This window comes from Panulirus ornatus, chromosome 4, assembly GCF_036320965.1.
Source record: "Panulirus ornatus isolate Po-2019 chromosome 4, ASM3632096v1, whole genome shotgun sequence".
Lineage (NCBI taxonomy): Eukaryota > Metazoa > Arthropoda > Malacostraca > Decapoda > Palinuridae > Panulirus > Panulirus ornatus.
Window position 1 is genome coordinate 66,749,460 of NC_092227.1, and position 26,112 is coordinate 66,775,571.

Here is a 26,112-nt window from a genome sequence, read left to right on the forward strand (position 1 = left end):
TTTTTGAGCATAAAGTATTTACCCAATTTTCAAAAAATGCATTCATTGTAAAACTTCAGTACATCAGTTCCACTAAACCACCATCAATAAATGTACTTTATCACTTTATCTTCATGTGTAAGTCATTCCTTTTCATTTTCCAATTTATGTTTTCAAAGAAATTGTTTAGGTCTGTGTAGTGTCCATAATATTCTCTCAGTTTTTTAAAGCAAACTGCTGGTCCACACAATCTTTACCACTTCTGAATCCACATTGTTCCTATCCAGTTTGATGCTCTATGCATGCCATCACCCTCTTACCACTCTTCAAGAACCTTACCAGGTGTAATGAACAGACTTATTCCTCTGTAATTCAAATCTCCCAGAACCTTCGCCTCCTCCCCTACCCTGTGACTCACTTCCACTTTCATGATTCCATCCGCTGCTAAATCCACTCCCAGATATCTAAAATACTTCACTTCCTCCAGTTTTTCTCCATTCATACTTACTTCCCAATTAACTTGTCTCTCAACCCTACTGTTCCTGATAACCTTGCTCTTATTCACATCAATTCTCAACTTTCTTCTTTCACACACTTTACCAAACTCAGTCATCAACTTCTGCAGTTTCTCACCTGAATTAGCCACCAGCACTGTATCATCAGCGAACAACAACTGACTCACTTCCCAAGCTCTTTCATCCACAACAACTGCATACTTGCCCCTCTATCCAAAACTCTTGAATTCATCTCCCTAACCACCCTATTGATAAACAAATTAAACAACCATAGGGACATCATGCACCCCTGCTGCAAACCGACATTCAATGGGAACCAGTCACTTTCCTCACTTCCTACTCGTACACATGACTTACATGAAATGTTTGAGGACAATATGTGGTGTGAGATGGTTTGATCAAGTAAGTAATGAAAGGGTAAGAGAGATGTGTGGAAGTAAAAAGATCGTGGTTGAGAGAGAAGAGGGTGCATAGCTAGAATCACCTCAAATGTGTGAGCAGTACTTTATACTCAGACAAATCAGATTTTTGTATAGATAGAGCAACTGTTCAGAAGAGAAGAAGTTTTGACATCTAAACAGTACACCCAGTTTCTTAGAGGGGTTTCCAAGAAAGAGTGGATATTACAGTAATACCAAGTATGTTCATTGAGTCGAGGTGGAATTAGAGAACTTCATTTCTTAGAGACAGACTTAGCTATTCCCCTAATGTGGGGTTTCCAAGAAAGGGTGGATATTACAGTTATACCAAGTATGAGGGACACTGCTGCTGATCAAAAAAAGGGGGAGGCTGATCCATCAACAACCACAGAGATAGAATGGCCAGAGAGGAAGCTAGATATGACGGAACAACATGAGGGAGGAAAGCCAAAATAGGGTAGCTTAGAGATGAGACCTCGATGCCACACCCTCTCAAAAGCCTTAGATATGTCAAGGGCAACTACTCATGACTCCCCAAAATCTTTCAGGGATGATGACCGGACATTAGTAAGATAGGAAAGAATATCACCAGTGGATCTTGCCTAACTGAAGCTATACTGGTGATCAAAGTGAAGACTGTGATTTTTGAGGTGTTTAAGGGTATGGGAGTTGAAGACGGATTCAAAGACTTTGGAAATGGTAAATGTCAAAGCATTGGGATGATAGAGGGGTCAGAACATTCACCCTTCTTAGGGATGGGATATATTAGTGCTTGCTTCCAGTGGTATGGAAAAGTTTTGGTTTTTAAACAGAAAGGGAACAGATGAGCAAGCACAGGCACAAGTTCAGAGCCACACTCTTTCAGTTCACGGGGATGGATGCCATCAGGACCATTATCCTTGCTAGTGTCCAGAGAAAGAAGTGCTTTTGGGATAGTCCAAAGAGATTATGGGAAGAGGCATAGGACTAGTAAGAGGTGCATCAAGGGGTCAAGGAATGTTAGAATCATCCAAAGTAGAGTTAGAGGAGAAACAGAAACCAAACAGAGTTGCTTTGTGTATGGGAGAGACAGCTGTAGTACCATCATAACGGAAAAGTGATGGAATGTTAGAATGACAGAAGTTGTTAGAGATGCACTTAGCTAAAAATCAGAAAAACCTATCAGTGGATGATGAGGAGAGGTTATCGCATTTTCTTTGAATAAAGGAATGCTCTGCCTCACGGATAATGTGCTGGCAGATTACGGGCAGTGATAAAAGCTGAATGGAAGCCAGATGAAGGAGATTTTTTCCAAGCCCAAAATGCCCGATCCCTTGACTGAATGGCCTCAGAACAGGAACAGATGAATGATGGATTGGATGAAGAGGTCGTCTTGGAGGAAGAGGGGATAAATGCTTCCATTCCTATAAGAATAACCGTTGCTATGCATTTGGCAGACAGAAGCATCACCACATGAGACAGTGATTTATCCAAGGAAAGTCAGAAAAGAAGTTACATAAGTTATTCCAATCAGTTTTGTCTAGGTGCCAATATTTATGTCTAAAAGGGGCTGCTGGAGGGTGATGTGCAGTTAGATGTTTTATGAGAGTGTGATCAGATTAACCAATGGGGGGTGAAATTGTGCATTTACAGTTGGATGGACGAAAGGTGAAAAACAAATCTAGAATGTTAGGATAGTGGTCACAATGGTCAGGAATATGGGTAGGGTAGGAGATAATTTGCTCTAAATCATTCAGTTTGGAGAACATGAGAGCTTCAATCCCTCCATCATTGGTACGGGAGGAATTCAACCATTCTTTATGGTGAATGTTGAAATCCCTGAGGTTGAGGGTCTCAGCTTGTGGATGAGGGGATGTCAGTCTCATGGCAGGAGTTTAGATAGTCAAAGAAGGATACAAAATTTGTAGCATTAGGAGAATGATAAGCGAAACAGAGTATAAGTGTGGAAGTAGGGAGATAGACCTTGACCCACATAACATCAAAATTTGGAGACTCAAGGTCCTTGAAGCATGCAACAGGTGTGTTGATGTTAGAATGAACACAAACACTGCCATTGAACTTGAATTCTGAATGGAGTTTATAGTTAGATATGAAAAAGGGACTAGTGAGAACATCATTAGACATCTGTGTTTCAGACAGAAGTAAGATGTAGGTAAGGTACTAGACAGATGGTGTTCAACTGAGGAAAGGTTGCTAGAGAGAACACAAATTTTGGTATAGTGAATAGAAAAAGAGGAAGGTCTAACAGAGAGGGAATGGTTGTGGGAAGGGGCCAGTACTACTGCCAGAGCTCTCCCTCTCATTTGCTCCTCTGTAGGCTTTCACACCATCCAGCAGTTGTCCCCTTTCCCCACATAACCTTAACACATCCCATAATGCATTCCACTCGACTTTGTCATATGCTTTCTCCAGAGTCATAAAAGCTGCATACAACCTTTTGTTATATTATTATTATTTTGCTTTGTTGCTGTCTCCCGTGTTTGCGAGGTAGCGCAAGGAAACAGACGAAAGAAATGGCCCAACCCACCCCCATACACATGTATATACATACACGTCCACACACTCAAATATACATACCTATACATCTCAATGTACACATATATATACACAAACAGACACATACATATATACACATGCACACAATTCACACTGTCTGCCTTTATTCATTCCCATCGTCACCTCGCCACACATGGAATAACATCCCCCTCCCCCCTCATGTGTGTGAGGTAGCACTAGGAAAAGACAACAAAGGCCCCATTTGTTCACACTCAGTCTCTAGCTGTCATGTAATAATGCACCGAAACCACAGCTCCTTTTCCACATCCAGGCCCCACAGAACTTTCCATGGTTTACCCCAGACGCTTCACATGCCCTGATTCAATCCATTGACAGCACGTCGACCCCGGTATAAAACATCGATCCAGTTCACTCTATTCCTTGCCCGCCTTTCACCCTCCTGCATGTTCAGGCCCCGATCACTCAAAATCTTTTTCACTCCATCTTTCCACCTCCAATTTGGTCTCCCACTTCTCCTCATTCCCTCCACCTCTGACACGTATATCCTCTATGTCAATCTTTCCTTACTCATTCTCTCCATGTGCCCAAACCATTTCAAAACACCCTCTTCTGCTCTCTCAACCACGCTCTTTTTATTTCCACACATCTCTCTTACCCTTACATTACTTACTCGATCAAACCATCTCACACCACATATTGTCCTCAAACATCTCATTTCCAGCACATCCACCCTTGCGCACAACTCTATCCATAGCCCATGCCTCGCAACCATACAACATTGTTGGAACCACTATTCCTTCAAACATAGCCATTTTTGCTTTCGGAGATAATGTTCTCGACTTCTACACATTCTTCAAGGCTCCCAGGATTTTCGCCCCCTCCCCCACCCTATGATTCACTTCCGCTTCCATGGTTCCATCCACTGGCAGATCCACTCCCAGATATCTAAAACACTTTATTTCCTCCAGTTTTTCTCCATTCAAACTTACCTCCCAGTTGACTTGACCCTCAACCCTACTGTACCTAATAACCTTGCTCTTATTCACATTTACTCTTAACTTTCTTCTTTCACACACTTTACCAAACTCAGTCACCAGCTTCTGCAGTTTCTCACATGAATCAGCCACCAGCGCTGTATCATCAGCAAACAACAACTGACTCATTTCCCAAGCTCTCTCATCCCCAACAGACTTCATACTTGCCCCTCTTTCCAAAACTCTTGCATTCACCTCCCTAACAACCCCATCCATAAACAAATTAAACAACCATGGAGACATCACACACCCCTGCTGCAGACCTGCATTCACTGAGAACCAATCACTTTTCTCTCTTCCTACACATACACATGCATTACATCCTCGATAAAAACTCCTCACTGCTTCTAACAACTTGCCTCCCACACCATATATTCTTAGTACTTTCCACAGAGCATCTCTATCAACTCTGTCATATGCCTTCTCCAGATCCATAAATGCTACATACAAATCCATTTGCTTTTCTAAGTATTTCTCACATACATTCTTCAAAGCAAACACCTGATCCACACATCCTCTACCACTTCTGAAACCACAGTGCTCTTCCCCAATCTGATGCTCTGTACATGCCTTCACCCTCTCAATCAATACCCTCCCATATAATTTCCCAGGAATACTCAACAAACTTATACCTCTGTAATTTGAGCACTCACTCTTATCCCCTTTGCCTTTGTACAATGGCACTATGCACGCATTCTGCCAATCCTCAGGCACCTCACCATGAATCATACATACATTAAATAACCTTACCAACCAGTCAACAATACAGTCACCCCCTTTTTTAATAGATTCCACTGCAATACCATCCAAACCTGCTGTATACAACCTTTTGTATTTCATTAGATACTTTTCTACTGTCATTTTTACCACAAAAATTTGATCCACAACCCCCCTACCTTTCTTAAAATCCTCTTGATCTTTACTTACTGTGCAATCAGTCACTTGCATCACTTTATCAATGAACATTATTACATACACTTTTCTTGGTATATTTAACAGACATTTCCCCATAATTGTTACATACATCCTTAGCACCTTTTTCTTTAAATAAAGGAACAATAATAGCTTTCACCCAATCCTCAGGCACAACCTTTTGTGTCCATGCTTGATTACATAACAGATGAATTAGAGTTTAAATATTTGTTGTTCCTTTGCATCGTATTTATTAGGTATGTATTGGTGACCAAGAGCTTTATGATATATTCTCCATGATTTTGTCAAGTATAGAACTTTTTGAATATCTTATCTTTCAATTTTAAAACAAAAAGTTTTTTTGAGCTAAAAAATACCCTGAACTATTATTACCTTCAATTTTTGGCATTTTTGTCAGAAAAATAGATTTCCTTTAAAAACTCATTATAAGAAGTATTTTTCATACTGAATACAAATCTGGTGTCAAAATATTGTTTAGTCGTCCTTATGACATTCATTTAAGCTGTTAAATGAAGCCAATTTACAGATGTTTTTTGCTCCTTTGCATCGTATTTACTGGGTATGTATCAGGTACGGAGAGCATTACAATATATTTTCCATGGTTTTTTCAAGTATATAATTGTTTGAATCTCTTAACTTTCAATTATGAAACAAAACGTCTTCTCAGAAAAATAAATTTCCTTTAGAAAGTCATTATAAGAAGTATTTTTCATTCTGAATACAAATATGCTGTTAGAATAATGTTTATTCCTCTTAATGACACTAAAGTACACTTTTAAATGAAGTCAATTTTTAATTATTTCTGTTACTTTGCATTGTATTTACTGATTATGTATCAGTATCTGGTAGCATTATGATACATTTTTCATGAGTATTTTAAGTATAGAAGTGTTTAAATATCTTATCTTTCAATTTTAAAACAAAAAGTTTTTTGAGCTAAAAAGTACCCTGAACTATTATTACCATCAATTTTTGGGATATTTCTAAGAAAAATAGATTTCTATTAAAAGCTCATTATAAGAAGTATTTTTCATACTGAATACAAATCTGGTGTTAGAATATCATTTAGTAGTCTTTGTGACACTATATTTCTCTGTTAAATGAATTCATTTTAAAAATATTTCTGATCCTTCGCATTGTATTTACTAAGTATGTATCGGGTACTGAGAGCATTATGGTATATTTTCCATAATTATTTCAAGTGTAGAAGTATTTGAATATCTTATCTATCAGTTTTCAACCAAAAGAGTTTAGAGCTAAAAAATCACCTTCAGTTTTTGGCATTTTTATAAGAAAAATCGGTTTCATCTAAAAAGTCATTATTATATTTATTTATTTATTTTGCTTTGTCGCTGTCTCCCGCGTTTGTGAGGTAGCGCAAGGAAACAGACGAAAGAATGGCCCAACCTGCCCCCATACACATGTATATACATACACGTCCACACATGCAAATATACATACTTATACATCTCAATGTACACATATACACACACAGACATATACATATATACACATGTACATAATTCATACTGTCTGCCTTTATTCCTTTCGCCACCTCACCACACATGGAATAACACCCCCCCCCCCCCCCCCCCCCCCCCCCCCATGGGTGTGAGATAGTGCTAGTAAAAGACAACAAAGGCCCCATTCGTTCACACTCAGTCTCTAGCTGTCATGTAATAATGCACCGAAACCACAGCTCCCTTTCCACATCCAGGCCCCACAGAAATTTCCATGGTTTACCCCAGACGCTTCACATGCCCTGGTTCAATCCATTGACAGCACGTCGACCCCGGTATACCACATCGTTCCAATTCACTCTATTCCTTGCATGCCTTTCACCCTCCTGCATGTTCAGGCCCCGATCACTCAAAATTTTTTTCACTCCATCTTTCCACCTCCAATTTGGTCTCCCACTTCTCCTCGTTCCCTCCACCTCTGACACATATATCCTCTTGGTCAATCTTTCCTCACTCATTTTCTCCATGCGACCAAACCATTTCAAAACACCCTCTTCTGCTCTCTCAACCACACTCTTTTTGTTTCCACACATCTCTCTTACCCTTACATTACTTACTCGATCAAACCACCTCACACCACATATTGTTCTCAAACATCTCATTTCCAGCACATCCATCCTCCTGCGCACAACTCTATCCATAGCCCACGCCTCGCAACCGTACAACATTGTTGGAACCACCATTCCTTCAAACATACCCATTTTTGCTTTCGTAGATAATGTTCTCGACTTCCAAACGTTTTTCAAGGCTCCCAGAATTTTCGCCCCCTCCCCCACCCTATGATTCACTTCCACTTCCATGGTTCCATCCACTGCCAGATCCACTCGCAGATATCTAAAACACTTTACTTCCTCCAGTTTTTCTCCATTCAAACTTACCTCCCAATTGACTTGACCCTCAACCCTACTGTACCTAATAACCTTGCTCTTATTCACATTTACTCTTAACTTTCTTCTTTCACACACTTTACCAAACTCAGTCACCAGCTTCTGCAGTTTCTCACATGAATCAGCCACCAGCGCTGTATCATCAGCGAACAACAATTGACTCACTTCCCAAGCTCTCTTATCCACAACAGGCTGCATACTTGCCCCTCTTTCCAAAACTCATTATGAGAAATATTTTTCATGCTGAATACTGGTCAGGTGTTATAGCATCTTTAGGTCATCTTTATGACATTTAATTAAGCTGTCAAATGAATTGAAGTTTAAATATTTGTTGTTCCTTTGCATTGTATTTATTAGATATGTATTGGTGAGTAAGAGCATTATGATATATTCTCCATGATTATTTCAAGTATAGAACAGGTTGAATATCTTATCTTTCAATTTTAAAACAAAAAGTTTTTTGACCTAAAAATACCCTGATTTAAATCACCTTTGATTTTTGGCATTTTTCTCAGAAAAACAGATTTCCTTTAAAAACTCATCATAAGAATTTTTTTTCATTCTGAATACAAAGATGGTGTTAAAATAATGTTTAGTTCTCTTAATGACACTAAATTACACTTTTAAATGAAGTCAACTTTTTTGATAGTTCTGTTACTTTGCATCGTATTCACTGAGTATGTATCGGTAAGTGGTAGCATTATGATACATTTTTCATGAGTATTTGAAGTATAGAAGTGTTTGAATATCTTATCTTTCAATTTTAAAACAAAAAGTTTTTAGAGCTAAAAAGTACCCTGAACTATTACCTTCAATTTTTGGCATATTTCTAAGAAAAATTGATATCCATTAAAAGGTCATTATAAGAAGTATTTTTAATACTAATACAAATCTGATGTTAGAATATCATTTAGTAGTCTTTATGACACTATGTTAATCTGTTAAATGAATTCATTTTAAAGATAATTTCTTATCCTTTGCATTGTATTTACTTAGTATGTATCAGGTACTGAGATCATTATGATATATTTTCCATAAATATTTCAAGTGTAGAAGTATTTGAATATCTTATCTTTCAATTTTCAACCAAAAGATTTTAGAGCTAAAAAAATCACCTTCAGATTTTGGCATTTTTATAAGAAAAATCGATATCCTTTAAAAACTTATTATAAGAAGTATTTTTCGGGCTGAATACTTATCAGGTGTTATGATATCTTTTGGTCGCCTTTATGATATTCAATTAAGCTATCAGATGAATTAAAGTTTAAGTTGTTGTCTTCCATTGTATTTATTAGGTGTGTATTGGTGACTAAGAGCATTATGATATATTCTCCATGATTATTTCAAGTATAGAACTGTTTGAATATCTTATCTTTCAATTTTAAAACTCATTATAAGAAGTATTTTTCGTGGTGAATACAAATTTGGTGTCAAAATTTCGTATAGTCGACCTTATGACATTCATTTAAGCTGTTAAATGAAGTCAATATACAGATGTTTTTTGCTCCTTTGCATCGTATTTACTGGGTATGTATCAGGTACTGAGAGCATTACAATATATTTTCCATGGTTTTTTCAAGTATATGACCAAACTCAACCAGCTTCTGCAGTTTCTCACATGAATCTCTTAACTTTCAATTATGAAACAAAACATTTTCTCAGAAAAATAAATTTCATTTAAAAGCTCATTATAAGAAGTATTTTTCATTCTGAATACAAATATGGTGTTAAGATAACGTTTATTCCTCTTAATGACACTAAAGTACACTTTTAAATGAAGTCAATTTGTAAATATTTCTGTTATTTTGATTCGTATTTACTGAGTATGTATCGGTAACTGGTAGCATTATGACACATTTTTCATGAGTATTTGACATACAGAAGTATTTGAATATCTTATCTTTCAATTTTAAATCAAAAAGTTTTTTGAGCTAAAAAGTACCCTGAACTATTACCGTCAATTTTTGGCATATTTCTAAGAAAAATAGATTTCCATTAAAAACTCATTATAAGAAGTATTTTTTTTATACTGAATACAAATCTGGTGTTAAAATATCATTTAGTAGTCTTTATGACACTATATTAATCCGTTAAATGAATTCATTTTAAAAATATTTTCTGATCCTCTGCATTGTATTTACTAAGTAAGTATCGGGTACTGAGAGCATTATGATATATTTTCCATGATTATTTCAAGTGTAGAAGTATTTGAATATCTTATCTTTCAATTTTCAACCAAAAGATTAAGAGCTAAAAAATCACCTTCAGTTTTTGGCATCTTTATGATATAAGAAAAATCGATTTCATTTAAAAAGTCATTATAAGAAGTATTTTTCATGCTGAATACTTATCAGGTGTTATAGTATCTTTAGGTCGTCTTTATGGCATTCAATTAAGCTGTCAAATGAATTAGAATTTGAATATTTGTTGTTCCTTTGCATTGTATTTATTAGGTATGTATTGGTGACTAAGAGCATTATGATATATTCTCCATGATTATTTCAAGTATAGAACTGTTTGAATATCTTATGTCTCAATTTTAAAACAAAAAGTTTTTGAGCTAAAAAATACCCTAAACTATTATTACCTTCAATTTTTGGCATTTTTCTCAGAAAAATAGATTTCCTTTAAAAACTCATTATAAGAAGTATTTTTCATGCTGAATACAAATCTTGTGTCAAAATTTCGTTTAGTCGTCCTTATGACATTCATTTAAGCTGTTAAATGAAGTCAATTTACAGATGTTTTTTGCTCCTTTGCATCGTATTTACTGGGTATGTATCAGGTACTGAGAGCATTATATAATATTTTCCATGGTTTTTTCAAGTATGTAATTGTTTGAATCTCTTAACTTTCAATTATGAAACAAAACGTTTTCCCAGAAAAATAAGTTTCCTTTAAAAACTCATTATAAGAAGTATTTTTCATTCTGAATACAAATATGTTGTTAAATAACGTTTATTCCTCTTAATGACACTAAAGTACACTTTTAAATGAAGTCAATTTTTAGATATTTCTGTTACTTTCCATTGTATTTACTGAGTATGCATCGGTAACTGGTAGCATTATGATACATTTTTCATGAGGATTTTAAGTATAGAAGTGTTTAAATATCTTATCTTTCAATTTTAAATCAAAAGGTTTTTTTTAGCTTAAAAGTACCCTGAACTATTACCGTCAATTTTTGGCATATTTCTAAGAAAAATAGGTTTCCTTTAAAAACTCATTATAAGAAGTATTTTTCATGCTGAATACTTTATCAGGTGTTATAGTATCTTTAGGTCGTCTTTATGACATTCAGTTAAGCTGTCAAATGAATTAAAGTTTAAATATTTGTTGTTCCTTTGCATTGTATTTATTAGGTATGTATTGGCGACTAAGAGCATTATGATGTATTGTCCATGATTACTTCAAGTATAGAACTGTTTGAATATCTTATCTTTCACTTTAAGAAAATAAGTTTTTTGAGCTAAAGAATACCCTGATTTCCTTCAATTTTTGGCATTTTTCTCAGAAAAATAGATTTCCTTTAAAAACTCATTATAAGAAGTATTTTTCATTCTGAATACAAAATGGTGTTAAAATAAAGTTTAGTTCTCTTAATTACACTTTTAAATGGTCAATTTTTTTTAATAGTTCTGTTAATTTGCATTGTATTTACTGAGTATGTATCTGTAACTGGTAGTATTATGATACAATTTTCATGAGTATTTGAAGTATAGAAGTGTGTGAATATCTTATCTTTCAATTTTAAAACAAAAAGTTTGTTGAGCTAAAAAGTACCCTGAACCTTTCATTTTTGGCATATTTCTAAGAAAAATAGATTTCCTTTAAAAGCTCATTATTATTATTTTTATTATACTTTGTCGCTGTCTCCCGCGTTTGTGAGGTAGTGCAAGGAAACAGACGAAAGAAATGGCCCAACCCCCCCCATACACATGTATATACATACGCCCACACATCCAAATATACATACCTACACAGCTTTCCATGGTTTACCTCAGACGCTTCACATGCCTTGATTCAATTCACTGACAGCACGTCAACCCCGGTATACCACATCGCTCCAATTCACTCTATTCCTTGCCCTCCTTTCACCCTCCTGCATGTTCAGGCCCCGATCACACAAAATCTTTTTCACTCCATCTTTCCACCTCCAATTTGGTCTCCCTCTTCTCCTTGTTCCCTCCACCTCCGACACATATATCCTCTTGGTCAATCTTTCCTCACTCATCCTCTCCATATGCCCAAACCACTTCAAAACACCCTCTTCTGCTCTCTCAACCACGCTCTTTTTATTTCCACACATCTCTCTTACCCTTACGTTGCTCACTCGATCAAACCACCTCACACCACACATTGTCCTCAAACATCTCATTTCCAGCACATCCATCCTCCTGCGCACAACTCTATCCATAGCCCACGCCTCGCAACCATACAACATTGTTGGAACCACTATTCCTTCAAACATACCCATTTTTGCTTTCCAAGATAATGTTCTCGACTTCCACACATTCTTCAAGGCTCCCAGGATTTTCGCCCCCTCCCCCACCCTATGATCCACCTCCGCTTCCATGGTTCCATCCGCTGCCAGATCCACTCCCAGATATCTAAAACACTTCATTTTTCATACTGAATACAAATCTGGTGTTAAAATATCGTTTTAATTTTAAAAATATTTTTTGATCCTTCGCATTGTATTTTTACTAAGTATGTATCGGGTACTGAGGGCATTGATATATTTTCCATGGTTATTTGAAGTGTAGAAGTATTTGAATATCTTATCTTTCAGTTTTAAAACAAAAAATTTTTTGAGCTAAAATGTACCCTGAATTATTTATCTATTTATTTTGCTTTGTCACTATCTCCCGTGTTTGCGAGGTAGCGCAAGGAAACAAACGAAAGAAATGGCCCAACCCGCCCCCATACACATGTATTTACATACACGTCCACACATGCAAATATACATACCCATATATCTCAATGTACACATATATATATATATATATATACACACACAGACACATACATATATACACATGCACACAATTCACACTGTCTGCCTTTATTCATTCCCATTGCCACCTCACCACACATGAAATACCATCCCCCTCCCCCCTCATGTGTGCGAGGTAGTGCTAGGAAAAGACAACAAAGGCCCCATTCGTTCACACTCAGTCTCTAGCTGTCATGCAATAATGCCTGAAACCACAGCTCCCTTTCCACATCCAGGCCCCACAGAACTTTCCATGGTTTACCCCAGGCACTTCACATGCCCTGATTCAATCCATTGACAGCACATCGACCCCGGTATACCACATCAATCCAATTCACTCTATTCCTTGCCTGCCTTTCACCCTCCTGAATGTTCAGGCCCCGATCACTCAAAATCTTTTTCACTCCATCTTTCCACCTCCAGTTTGGTCTCCCACTTCTCCTCGTTCCCTCCACCTCCAACACATATATCCTCTATGTCAATCTTTCCTCACTCATTCTCTCCATGTGCCCAAACCATTTCAAAACACCCTCTTCTGCTCTCTCAACCACACTCTTTTTATTTCCTCACATCTCTCTTACCCTTACATTACTTACTCGATCAAACCACCTCACACCACATATTTCCTCAAACATCTCATTTCCAGCACATCCACCCTCCTGTGCACAACTCTATCCATAGCCCATGCCTCGCAACCATACAACATTGTTGGAACCACTATTCCTTCAAACATAGCCATTTTTGCTTTCCGAGATAATGTTCTCGACTTCCACACATTCTTCAAGGCTTCCAGGATTTTCACCCCCTCCCCCACCCTATGATTCACTTCCGCTTCCATGGTTCCATCCACTGCCAGATCCACTCCCAGATATCTAAAACACTTCACTTCCTCCAGTTTTTCTCCATTCAAACTTACCTCCCAATTGACTTGACCCTCAACCCTACTGTACCTAATAACCTTGCTCTTATTCACATTTACTCTTAACTTTCTTCTTTCACACACTTTACCAAACTTAGTCACCAGCTTCTGCAGTTTCTTACATAAATCAGCCACCAGCACTGTATCATCAGCAGACAACAACTGACTCACTTCCCAAGCTCTCTCATCCCCAACAGACTTCATACTTGCCCCTCTTTCCAAAACTCTTGCATTCACCTCCCTAACAACCCCATCCATAAACAAATTAAACAACCATGGAGACATCACACACCCCTGCTGCAAACCTGCATTCACTGAGAACCAATCACTTTTCTCTCTTCCAACACGTACACATGCCTTACATCCTCGATAAAAACTTTTCATTGCTTCTAACAACTTGCCTCCCACACCATATATTCTTAGTACCTTTCACAGAGCATCTCTATCAACTCTATCATATGCCTTCTCCAGATCCATAAATGCTACATACAAATCCATTTGCTTTTCTAAGTATTTCTCACATACATTCTTCAAAGCAAACACCTGATCCACACATCCTCTACCACTTCTGAAACCACAGTGCTCTTCCCCAATCTGATGCTTTGTACATGCCTTCACCCTCTCAATCAATATCCTCCCATATAATTTACCAGGAATACTCAACAAACTTATACCTCTGTAATTTGAGCACTCACTCTTATCCCCTTTGCCTTTGTACAATGGCACTATGCAAGCATTCCGCCAATCCTCAGGCACCTCACCATGATTCATACATACATTAAATAACCTTACCAACCAGTCAACAATACAGTCACCCCCTTTTTTAATGAATTCCACTGCAATACCATCCAAACCTGCTGCCTTGCCGGCTTTCATCTTCCGCAAAGCTTTTACTACCTCTTCTCTGTTTACCAAATCATTTTCCCTAACCCTCTCACTTTGCACACCACCTCAACCAAAACACCCTATATCTGCCACTCTATCATCAAACACATTCAATAAACCTTCAAAATACTCACTCCATCTCCTCACATCACCACTACTTGTTATCACCTCCCCATTAGCCCCCATCACTGAAGTTCCCATTTGCTCCCTTGTCTTACGCACTTTATTTACCTCCTTCCAAAACATCTTTTTATTCTCCCTAAAATTTAATGATACTCTCTCACCCCAACTCTCATTTGCCCTCTTTTTCACCTCTTGCACCTTCCTCTTGACCTCCTGTCTCTTTCTTTTATACATCTCCCACTCATTTGCATTATTTCCCTGCAAAAATCGTCCAAATGCCTCTTTCTTCTCTTTCACTAATAATCTTACTTCTTCATCCCACCACTCACTACCCTTTCTAATCAACCCACCTCCCACGCCTCTCATGCCACAAGCATCTTTTGCGCATATTTCTAGGAAAAATAGATTTCCTTTAAAAAGTCATTATAAGAAATATTTTTCATACTGAATATAAATCTGGTTTTAAAGAATCGTTTAGTCATCTTTATGACACTATATTGATTTTTTAAATGAATTTATTTCAAAAGTATTTTCTGATCCTTAGCATTGTATTTACTAAGTATTTATCTGATACCAAGAGCATTATGATATATTTTCCATGATTATTTCAAGTGTAGAAGTATTTGAATATCTTTTTTTTTTTTTTTTTTTTATACTTTGTCGCTGTCTCCCGCGTTTGCGAGGTAGCGCAAGGAAACAGACGAAAGAAATGCCCCCCCCCCACACACATGTACATACACACGTCCACACACGCAAATATACATACCTACACAGCTTTCCATGGTTTACCCCAGACGCTTCACATGCCTTGATTCAATCCACTGACAGCACGTCAACCCCTGTATACCACATCGCTCCAATTCACTCTATTCCTTGCCCTCCTTTCACCCTCCTGCATGTTCAGGCCCTGATCACACAAAATCTTTTTCACTCCATCTTTCCACCTCCAATTTGGTCTCCCTCTTCTCCTCGTTCCCTCCACCTCCGACACATATATCCTCTTGGTCAATCTTTCCTCACTCATTCTCTCCATGTGCCCAAACCATTTCAAAACTCCCTCTTCTGCTCTCTCAACCACGCTCTTTTTATTTCCACACATCTCTCTTACCCTTACGTTACTTACTCGATCAAACCACCTCACACCACACATTGTCCTCAAACATCTCATTTCCAGCACATCCATCCTCCTGCGCACAACTCTATCCATAGCCCACGCCTCGCAACCATACAGCATTGTTGGAACCACTATTCCTTCAAACATACCCATTTTTGCTTTCCGAGATAATGTTCTCGACTTCCACACATTTTTCAAGGCTCCCAAAATTTTCGCCCCCTCCCCCACCCTATGATCCACTTCCGCTTCCATGGTTCCATCTGCTGACAGATCCACTCCCAGATATCTAAAACACTTCACTTCCTCCAGTTTTTCTCCATTCAAACTCACCTCCCAATTGACTTGACCCTCAACCCTACTGTACCTAATAACCTTGCTCTTATTCACATTTACTCTTAACTTTCTTCTTCCACACACTTTACCAAACTCAGTCACCAGCTTCTGCAGTTTCTCACATGAATCAGCCACCAGCGCTGTATCATCAGCGAACAACAACTGACTCACTTCCCAAGCTCTCTCATCCCCCACAGACTTCATACTTGCCCCTCTTTCCAGGACTCTTGCATTTACCTCCCTAACAACCCCATCCATAAACAAATTAAACAACCATGGAGACATCACACACCCCTGCCGCAAACCTACATTCACTGAGAACCAATCACTTTCCTCTCTTCCAACACGTACACATGCCTTACATCCTCGATAAAAACTTTTCACTGCTTCTAACAACTTGCCTCCCACACCATATATTCTTAATACCTTCCACAGAGCATCTCTATCAACTCTATCATATGCCTTCTCCAGATCCATAAATGCTACATACAAATCCATTTGCTTTTCTAAGTATTTCTCACATACATTCTTCAAAGCAAACACCTGATCCACACATCCTCTACCATATCTTATCTTTCAATTTTCAACCAAAAAATTTTAGAGCTAAAAAATCACCTCAAAGTTTTTGGCATTTTTATAAGAAAAATCGATTTCCTTTTAAAAACTCATTATAAGAAGTATTTTTCATGCTGAATGCTTATCAGGTGTTAGAATACCTTTTGTTTGTCTTTATGACATTCAAGTAAGCTGTCAAATGAATTAAAGTTTGAATATTTGTTGTTCCTTTGCATCATATTTATTAGGTATGTATAGGTGCCTAAGTGCCTCATGATATATTCTCTATGATTTTTTCAAGTATAGAACTGTTTGAATATCTTATTTTTCATTTTTAAAACAAAAATTTTTTTGAGCTGAAAAAATACCCTGGTTATTAGTTACAGTAGGGTTGAGGGTCAAGTCAGTTGGGAGGTAAGTTTGAATGGAGAAAAACTGGAGGAAGTAAAGTGTTTTAGATATCTGGGAGTGGATCTGGCAGCGGATGGAACCATGGAAGTGGAAGTGAATCATAGGGTGGGGGAGGGGGCAAAAATTCTGGGAGCCTTGACGAATGTTTGGAAGTCTAGAGCATTATATCGGAAAGCAAAAATGGGTATGTTTGAAGGAATACTGGTTCCAACAATGTTGTATGGTTGCGAGGCGTGGGCTATGGACAGAGTTGTGCGGAGGAGGGTGGATGTGCTGGAAATGAGATGTTTGAGGAGAATATGTGGTGTGAGGTGGTTTGATCGAGTAAGTAATAATAGGGTAAGAGAGATGTGTGGAAATAAAAAGAGTGTGGTTGAGAGAGCAGAAGAGGGTGTTTTGAAATGGTTTGGTCACATGGAGAGAATGAGTGAGGAAAGATTGACCAAGAGGATATATGTGTCAGAGGTGGAGGGAATGAGGAGAAGTGGGAGACCAAATTGGAGGTGGAAGGATGGATTGAAAAAGATTTTGAGTGATCGGGGCCCGAACATGCAGGAGGGTGAAAAGCATGCAAGGAATAGAGTGAATTGGAACGATGTGGTATACCGGGTCGACGTGCTGTCAATGGATTGAACCAGGGCATGTGAAGCGTCTGGGGTAAACCATGGAAAGTTCTGTGGGGCCTGGATATGGAAAGGGAGCTGTGGTTTTGGTGCATTATTGCATGACAGCTAGAGACTGAGTGTGAACGAATGGGGCCTTTGTTGTCTTTTCCTAGCACTACCTCGCACACATGAGGGGGAGGGGGTTGTTATTCCATGTGTGGCGATGTGGTGATGGGAATAAATAAAGGCAGACAGTATGAATTATGTACATTTGTACATATATATATGTCCATGTGTGTATATATATGTTTACATTGAGATGTATAGGTATGTATATTTGCATGTGTGGACGTGTATGTATATACATATGTATGTGAGTGGGTTGGGCCATTCTTTTGTCTGTTTCCTTGCGCTACCTCGCTAATGCGGGAGACAGCGAGAAAGCAAAATAGATAAATATAGAACTGTTTGAATATCTTATGTTTCAATATTAAAACAAAAAGTTTTTTTGAGCTAAAAAATACCCTAAACTATTATCTTCAATTTTTGGCATTTTTCTCAGAAAAATAGATTTCCTTTAAAAACTCATTATAAGAAATATTTTTCATGCTGAATACATATCTGGTGGCAAAATTTCGCTTGGTCGTCTTTATGACATTCATTTAAGCTGTTAAATGAAGTCAATTTACAGATGTTTTTTGCTCCTTTGCATCGTATTTACTGGGTATGTATTAGGTACTGAGAGCATTATAATATATTTTCCGTGGTTTTTCAAATATATGATTGTTTGAATCTCTTAACTTTCAGTTATGAAAAAAAGCGTTTTCTCAGAAAAATAAATTTCCTTTAAAAGCTCATTATAAGAAGTATTTTTCATTCTGAATACAAATATGGTGTTAAGATAACATTTACTCCTCTTAATGACTCTAAATTGCACTTTTAAATGAAGTCAATTTTTAAATATTTCTGTTACTTTGCATCTTATCTACTGAGTGTATTGGTAACTGGTAGCATTATGATACATTTTTCATGAGTATTGGAAGTATAGAAGTGTTTAGATATCTTATCTTTCAATTTTAAAACAAAAAGTTTTTTGAGCTAATAAGTACCCTGAACTATTACCGTCAATTTTTGGCATATTTCTAAGAAAAGTAGATATCCATTAAAAGGTCATTATAAGAATTATTTTTCATACTGAATACAAATCTGGTGTTAGAATATCGTTTAGTAGTCTGTATGACACTATATTAATCTTATGTTGAATGAATTCATTTTAAAGATATTTTCTGATCCTCCGCATTGTATTTACTAAGTATGTATAGGGTACTGAGAGCATTATGATATATTTTCCAATATTATTTCAAGTGTAGAAGTATTTGAATATCTTATCGTTCAGTTTTCAACCAAAAAATTTTAGAGCTAAAAAATCACCTTCAGTTATTGGCATTTTTATAAGAAACATGATTTCATTTAAAAAGTCATTATAGGAACTATTTTTCAGGCTTAATACTTATCAGGTGTTATAGTATCTTTAGGTCATCTTTATGACATTCAATTAAGCTGTCAAATGAATTAAAGTTTAAATATTTGTTGTTCCTTTGCATCGTATTTATTAGGTATGTATTGGCGACTAAGAGCATTATGATATATTCTCCATGATTTTTTGAAGTATAGAACTGTTTGAATATCTTATGTTTCAATTTTAAAACAAAAAGTTTTTTGAGCTAAAAGATACCCTAAACCTTCAATTTTTGGCATTTTTCTCAGAAAAATAGATTTTCTTTATAGGGTCGTTATAAGAAGTATTTTTCATGCTCTATACAAATCTGGTGTCAAAATTTCGTTTAGTCGTCTTTATGACATTCATTTAAGCTGTTTAATGAAGTCAATTTACAGATGTTTTTTGCTCCTTTGCATCGTATTTACTGGGTATGTGTCAGGCACTGAGTGCATTATGATATATTTTTCATGTTTTTTTTCAAGTATATAAGTGTTTGAATCTCTTATCTTTTCTGAGCTTAAAAATACCCTGAACTACTACTTTCAGTTTTTGGTATTTTTTCTCAGAAAAATGAATTTCCTTTAAAAACTCATTATAAGAAGTATTTATAATTCTGAGTACAAAAATGGTGTTAAAATAATGTTTAGTCCTCCTAATGACACTAAATTACACTTGTAAATGAAGTCAATTTGTAAATGTTTCTTTTACTTTGCTTTGTATTTACTGAGTAAATCTGTAACTGTTAGCATTATGATACATTTTTCATGAGTATTTGAAGTATAGAAGTGTTTGAATATCTTATCTTTCAATTTTAAAACAAAAATTTTTTTGAGCTAAAAAGTACCTTAAATTTTTTGCATATTTCTAAGACAAATAGATTTCCTGTAAAAGCTCATTATATGAAGTATTTTTCATAATGAATACAAATCTGGTGTTAAAATATCATTACTAGTCTTTATGAAACTATATTAATCTGTTAGATGAATTGATTTTAAAGATATTTTCTGATCCTTCGCATTGTATTTACTAAGTATGTATCGGGTACTGCGAGCATTATGATATATATTTTCCATGATTATTTCAAGTGTAGAATTATTTGAATATCTTATCTTTCAACTTTAAAACAAAAAGTTTTTGAGTTTAAAAGTACCCTTCAATTTTTGGCATATTTCTAAGAAAAATAGATTTCCTTTAAAAGCTCATTATAAGAAGTATTTTTGATATTGAATACAAATCTGGTGTTAGAATATCGTTCAGTAGTCTTTATGACACTATATTAATCTAATAGATGAATTCATTTTAGAAATATTTTCTGATCCTTCGCATTGTGTTTACTAAATATGTATCGGGTACTGAGAGCATTATGATACATTTTCCATGAATGTTTCAAGTGTAGAAGTATTTGAATATCTTATCTTTCCGTTTTCATCCAAAAAATTTTAGAGCTAAAAAGTACCCTGAAATATTATCTTCAATTTTTGGCATATTTCTAGGAAAAATAGACTTCCTTTGAAAGGTCATTATAAAAAGTATTTTTCATACTGAATACAAATCTGGTTTTAAAAAATCGTTTAGTCGTCTTTATGACACTATATTAATTTGTTAAATGGGTTCATTTCGAAAATATTTTCTGATACTTCGCATTGTATTTACTAAGTATGTATCGGGTACTGAGAGCATTATGATATATTTCCCATGATTATTTCATGTGTAAAGGCTTTTTATTTGAATATCTTATCTTTCAGTTTTCAAACAAAATAATTTAGAGCTAAAAAAATCACCTTCAGTTTTTGGCATTTATACAAGAAAAATCGATTTCCTTTAAAAAGTCATTACATGAAGTATTTTTCAGGCTGAATACTTATCAGGTGTTATAGTATCTTTAGGTCGTCTTTATGACATTCTATTAAGCTTTCAAATGAATTAAAATTTAAATATTTGTTGTTCCTTTGCATCGTATTTATTAGGTATGCATTGGTGACTAAGAGCACTATGACATATTCTCCATGATTTTTTCAAGTATAGAATTGTTTGAATATCTTATCTTTCAGTTTTAAAACAAAAAGTATTTTAAGCTAGAAATACCCCGAACTATTTGTTATCTTTAATTTTTGGCATTTTTCTCAGAAAAATAGATTTCCTTTAAAAATTCATGATAAGTATTTTTCATGCTGAATACAAATCTGGTGTCAAAATTTCGTTTAGTTGTTTTTATGACATTCATTTAAGTGGTTAAATGAAGTCAATATACAGATGTTTTTGCTCCTTTGCATCGTATTTACTGGGTATATATCAGGTACTGAGAGCATTATGATATATTTTCCATGGTTTTTTAAGTATATAAGTGTTTGAATCTCTTATCTTTTAATTTAGAAACAAAACGTTTTCTGAGCAAAAAAATACACCGAACTATTACCTTCAATTTTTGGCATTTTCCTCAGAAAAATAGATTTCCTTTAAAAACTCATTATAATTCGTGTAATTAGTCGCGTAATAAGCATATTAATATAATCATAATTAATATTAAGTATGTAATTAAGCGCTTAATTTTACGAAATGCAGTCTTTTGACTCGATATCATTAATCACCATATAGAATACGACATATTCCCAGATTGTCATTAAAAGTTGAAGTTGAAAATCTGAGCAAAATATTATCCAATTTTTCCTGATTTTTTCAAAATATAGATTTTTCTGAAAATTTCAGCATAGATGCTTTTACGTCTGCTGAATAAGAATCTGTGGTCAAAACCTTAAACTTCGTGTGATTAGTCGAGTAATTAGCATATTAATATAAGTATAATTAAGATTAAGTATGTAATTAAGCGCTTAATTTTACGAAATGCAGCATTTTGTCTCGATATCCTTAATCACCATATAGAATACGATATATTTCTAGATTTTCATTAAAATCTGAAGAAGTTGAAAATCTGAGCAAAATATCCAAGGCATTGGAGTTTTCTTGATTTTTTTGAAAAAATAGATTTTCCTGAAATTTGCAAATTAGATGTTTTTACGTCTGCTGAATAAGAATCTGTGGTCAAAACTTTAAAATCCGTGTAATTAGTCGAGTAATTAGCATATTAATATATTCATAATTAATATTAAGTATGTAATTAAGCGCTTAATTTTACGAAATGCAGTCTTTTGACTCCATATTAGTAATCACCATATAGAATTCGACATATTCCCAGATTTACATTAAAAGCTGAAGAACTTGAAAATCTGAGCAAATCCAAGCCTTGGATTTTTCGTGATTTTTTTTCAAAAAATAGATTTCCTGAAAATCTCAGCATAGATGTTTTTACGTCTGCTGAATAAGAATATGAGGTCAAAACCTCAAAATTCGTGTAATTAGTCGAGTAATTAACATATCAATATAATTATAATATCAAGTATGTAATTAAGCGCTTGATTTTACGAAATGCAGTCTTTTGACTCGATATCCTTAATCACCATATAGAATACGACATATTCCCTGATTATCATTAAAATCTGAAGAAGTTGAAAATCTAAGCAAAATATTATCCAAGGCTATGCTAAAAGCCTTTGATTTTCCTTGATTTTTTTTCAAAAAATAGATTTCCTGAAAATTTCAGCATAGATGTTTTTACGTCTGCTGAATAAGAATATGAGGTCAAAACATCAAAATTCGTGTAATTAGTCGCGTAATTAGCATATCAATATAATTATTATTAATGTTAAGTATGTTATTAAGCGCTTAATTTTACGAAATGCAGTCTTTTGACTCGATTTTATTAATCACCATATAGAATTCGACATATTCCCAGGTTTTCATTAAAATCTGAAGAAGTTGAAAATCTGAGCAAAATATTATCCAAGTAGCCTTGGATTTTTCTAGTTTTTTTTTTTCAAGATATATATTTTTCTGAAAATTTCAGCATAAATGCTTTCACGTCTGCTGAAGAAGAATCTGTGGTCAAAACCTTAAACTTCGTGTAATTAGTAGAGTAATTAGCATATTAATATAATTATAATTATAATTAAGTATGTAATTCAGCTCTTAATGTTACGAAATGCAGTCTTTTGACTTGATGTCCTTAATCACCATATAGAATACGATGTATTTGACAGATTTTCATTAAAGTCTGAAGAAGTTGAAAATCTGAGGAAAATAGTTTACAAGGCCTTGGATTTTTCTTGATTTTTTTTTTGAAAAAGAGATTTTTCTGAAAATTTCAGCATAGATGTTTTTACGTCTGCTGAATAGGAATCTGTGGTCAAAATATCAAAATTCGTGTAATTACTCGAGTAATTAGCATATTAATATATTCATAATATTAAGTATGTAATTAAGCGCTTAATTTTATGAAATGCAGTCTTTTGACTGGATATCCTTAATCACCTTATAGAATACGACATATTCCCTGATTATTATTGAAATCTGAAGTTGAAAATCTGAGCAAAATATTATGAAAGACCATAACCTTGGATTTTTCTTGATTTTCTTGAAAAATTAGGTTTTCCTGAAATTTTCAGCATAGATGTTTATACGTCTGCTGAATAAGAATCTGTGGTCAAAATCCTATAATTCGTGTAATTAGTCGAGTAATTAGCATATTAATATAATTATAATCAATATTAAGTTTGTAATTGAGCGCTTAATTTTACGAAATGCAGTATTTTGACTCGATATCTTGAATCACCGTATCAAATACGACATATTCCCTGATTATCATTAAAATCTAAAGAAGTTGAAAATCTGAGCAAAATTTTTCTTGATTTTTTGAAAAAATAGATTTTCCTGAAATTTTCAGCATACATGCTTTTACGTCTGCTGATTAATAATCTGTGGTCCAAACCTTAAAATTCGTGTAATTTGTCGAGTAATTGGCATATTGATATGATCATAATTAATATTAAGTATGTAATTGAGCGCCTAATTTTACGAAATGCAGTATTTTGACTCGATATCCTTTATCACCGTGTAGAATACGACATATACCCTGATTATCATTAAAATCTGAAAAAGTTGAAAATCTGAGCAAAATATTGGCCTTGGGTTTTTCTTGATTTTTTTTTTGAAAAAATAGGTTTTCCTGAAATTTTCAGCATAGATGTTTATCTGTCTGTTGAATAAGAATCTGTGGTCAAAACCCCTATAATTCGTGTAATTAGTCGAGTAATTAGCATATTAATCTAATTATATTCAATATTAAGTATGTGATTATGCGCTTAATTTTACGAAATGCAGTATTTAGACTCGATATCTTGAATCTCCATATAGATTACGACATATTCCCTGATTATCATTAAAATATGAAGAAGTTGAAAATCTGAGCAAAATATTATCATGTTTTTTTTTGAATAAATAGATTTTCCTGAAATTTTCAGCATATATGTTTATACGTCTGCTGAATAAGAATCTGTGGTCAAAACCCCAAAATTCGTGTAATTAATCGAGTAATTAGCATATCAATATAATTATAATTAATATTAAGTATGTAATTAAGCGCTTAATTTTACGAAATGTAGTCTTTTGACTCGATATCCTTAATCACCATATAGAATACGACTTATCCCCTGATTATCATTAAAATCTGAAGAAGTTGAAAATCTGAGCAAAATATTATCCAAGGGTATAGCCTTGGATTTTTCTTGATTTTTTTCAAAATATAGATTTTTCTGACAATTTCAGCATAGATGCTTTTACGTCTGCTGAATAAGAATCTGTGGTCAAAACCTTAAAATTCGTGTAATTAGTCGAGTAATTAGCATATTAATGTAATCATAATTAATTTTAAGTATGTAATTAAGCGCTTAATTTTACGAAATGCAGTATTTTGACTCGATGTCCTTAATCACCATATAGAATACGACATATTCCCTGATTATCATTAAAATCTGAAGAAGTTGAAAATCTGAGCAAAATATTGGCCTTGGATTTTTCATGATTTTTTTCAAAATATAGATTTTTCTGAAAATTTCAGCGTAGATGCTTTTACGTCTGCTGAATAAGAATCTGTGGTCAAAACCTTAAAATTCATGTTATTAGTCGAGTAATTAGCATATTAATATAATTATAATTGATATTAAGTATATAATTAAGCGCTTAATTTTATGAAATGCAGTCCTTTGACTCGATATCCTTAATCACCATATAGAATACGACATATTCCCTGATTATCATTAAAATCTGAGAAGTTGAAAATCTGAGCAAAATATTATTTTTTGATAAAATAGGTTTTCCTGAAATTTTCAGCATAGATGTTTATACGTCTGCTGAATAAGAATCTGTGGTCAAAACCTTAAAATTCGTATAATTAGTCGAGTAATTACCATATCAATATAATTATGATTAATATTAAGTATGTTATTAAGCGCTTAAATTTACGAAATGCAGTCTTTTGACTCGATATTATTAATCACCATATAGAATTCGACATATTCCGAGATTTTCATTAAAATCTGAAGAAGTTGAAAATCTGAACAAAATATTATCCAAGTAGCCTTGGATGTTTCTAGATTTTTCAAAACATAGACTTTTCTGAAAATTTCTGCATATATGCTTTTACGGCTGCTGAATAAGAATCTGGTCAAAACCTTAAAATTCGTGTAATTAGTCGAGTAACTAGCTTATTGATATAATTATAATTAATATTAAATATGTAATTAAGCGCTTAATGTTACGAAATGCAGAAGTTTCACTCGATATCCTTAATCACCATATAGAATACGACATATTCGCAGATTTTCATTAAAATCTGAAGAAATTGAAAATCTGAGCAAAATATTATCCAAGTAGCCTTGGATTTTTCATGATTTTTTCAAAAAAAACAATTTTTCTTAAAATTTCAGCATAGATGCTTTCACGTCTGCTGAATAAGAATCTGTGGTCAAAACCTT

General features: G+C 34.7%; 1 protein-coding gene across 4 annotated transcripts in view; it reads left to right on the forward strand.

Annotated features, from left to right (window-relative positions):
- LOC139766950 (pseudouridylate synthase 1 homolog) overlaps nt 1-26,112 on the forward strand; it is a 150,477-nt gene that overhangs the window by 79,024 nt on the left and 45,341 nt on the right. The window lies entirely within an intron of this gene.